This window comes from Trichechus manatus, unplaced genomic scaffold (assembly GCF_000243295.1).
Source record: "Trichechus manatus latirostris isolate Lorelei unplaced genomic scaffold, TriManLat1.0 scaffold00112, whole genome shotgun sequence".
Taxonomy (NCBI): domain Eukaryota; kingdom Metazoa; phylum Chordata; class Mammalia; order Sirenia; family Trichechidae; genus Trichechus; species Trichechus manatus.
This window is the reverse complement of record NW_004444048.1, coordinates 8,917,316-8,919,744: the sequence shown is the minus strand read 5'-3', so window position 1 is coordinate 8,919,744 and position 2,429 is coordinate 8,917,316.

Below are 2,429 nucleotides of genomic sequence, written 5' to 3'. Positions count from 1 at the left end.
TGTGAGGTTGTTAACCATTGTCATAGGGCAACATGTGTACTAACTGTTAAATGAGAAACTATTTTGTTCTGTAAGCCTTCATCTAACGTGAGAATAGCTGCAAAATTCGAAGAGTGTAGTTAATGTCACTGAACTGTGCATGTTGAAATTTTTGAAATGGTGTGTCATTGACTATGTATATTTTCACCAAAAAAAAAAAAAAAGTCGAGACGGGAGAGGGTTTACATGTTGGGGGTTGTTAACCAATGTCATAAAACAATATGTGTACTACTGTTTCATGAGAAACTATTTGTTCTGCAAGCCTTCACCTGAAGTACAATTAAAAAAAAAAAAAAACAGAAAGTACAATGTGACTCCAGCTTTAATTAAAGATGAAAATAAACCTGGAAAAAAAATATATCATGATGATAATAGCAGTCATAATCTCTGCATAATGGTATTATAAGCAATTTCTATTTTCCTAATCTCCATTTTTTTAATGTTCTACAAAAAAATATGTTACTTTTTGGGCTAAATCACTATTACAAGGAATAGTAATATTCTTAGTCTATATCCTGATAGTATTAGGCATGATAAAATTTATCCTCTATTGTCTTATATACCTAAAAGGCAAAGAAGGCCTCAGGCTAAAATGTTGATGTACGTTGAGTCTGCTCACTCTAGCCATGTGCTTGATGAGAACATTGATCTTACTTAAGATTCTGGTGAAGAACCAGATGGTATCCAGTGGAAAACCAGCACCGTGAGTTTAAAGAGCCTGCAGTGACCACCATCTAGGAGCTCGACTAAGTTTAGGTATTGATCATCGATGTATTATCTCCAATCTCGGATCAAAAGGAGGGAGTGATTTAGGAAATAATATTAGAATCATTTATTCCCTCTCCCTGAGTAGAGAATGTGACCTGGCTGGAACTGGGCTCACAAGGACTCACAAGGACACATCAACTGGGCCCTGAGGTGTAAAGACAATAGCTAAGATTATCTTGGTAAATATATTTTAGGGAAACTTTCCCATAAAGCCAATCAAACAGAACACAAAAGACTTTCTACGCTTATGTTTTTCTATTAGCATTTAGTGAATAGAAATTTGTTGGATCAATGAAGACTCTCCTGACCCTTGTTACCGAATCCTGTACCAATGATTGTTAAGAAAGACAATTCAAAATGTAAGATCACAGTTTCTAGCCAATCTGAAAAGGCTAAGCTTTCAATTGTTTTACCCATTTGCAATGTTAATATATACTGATGACTCTGTAATGGTTCTTTGGACTTGGGCAGACATGGCTGTGGCAGCATGCTTGTCCATTTTCCCATTCTTGCCTATTCTGTAATATTCTCTGGACTTGGGCAGACATGGCTGTGGCAGCATGCTTGTCTGTTTTCCCACTTTCGTCTGTTCTGTGATATTTCCTTGGACTCGGGCAGACATGGCTCTGGTAGCGTGGTTGTCCGTTTCCCACTTCTGCCATTTTTGAATATATGCTGAATAAAACTTTCTTTTTGCTTTACTAAAAAAAAAAAAAAAAGTTACTTTTGAGGTAAGAAAATAAAGAATAGTCAACATCAGAGACTGTTAAATAAATCATGACAATTCATATGGAATGCTGTGTAGTCATTAAAAATCATCTAGAAAACTTTAATGCTGGGGAAGTAAATATCTCCTAGGTGTTTATTATGTGTTAGGCACTGTTCTAGGTACTTTATGTGTCTTGACTTATTTACTCTTTATATCAAGTCCACAAAGTATTGATTTAATTATTCCCATTTTATACAAAACCGAGTTTGAGAAAGGCTAAGAAACTTGTCTAAGGTCATATAGCTGATTCCCAGGTTAGTTTCTTTTACTATAAAATGAGTTTCCTTCCTGACATTAGCTCCACAAGTTGATGATATTAGAATTGAGATAATCTTTTTCTCGCAGAACAGCTGGTGGGTTCGAATCGCTGACCTTTTGGTTAGCAGCTGAGGACTTTAACCACCGGCCACCAGGGCTCCTTAAATGAGAAAATGAATACAAGGAAAATTATCCAGTGTCTAGAACAAGGGTTGATAAACTTTGGTCTGCAAGCCAAATCCAGCCTGCCATCTGTTTTAGCGTGGCTCCAGAGCTAAGAATTATTTTTATATTTTAAAGTGGTTGGAAAAAAAAATTAAAAGCTTAATATTTTGTAACATGTGAAATTCAAATTTCAGTATCTATAAATAAAGTTTTATCAGAAAATATTCATGCTTCTTCATTTATATATTGTCTATGGCTGTTTTCCTGATGCAATGCCAGAGCTGACTACTTTGCAACAAACAGTCTGGCCTGTGAAACCTAAAATATTTTCTATTTGACCCTTTAGATAAATGATCTACAACATTTTAGGGTCTTAATACAAGTTAGTTCCTGTCCCCCTACCTCTCCACTGTTTTCTTTCCATTCTCCA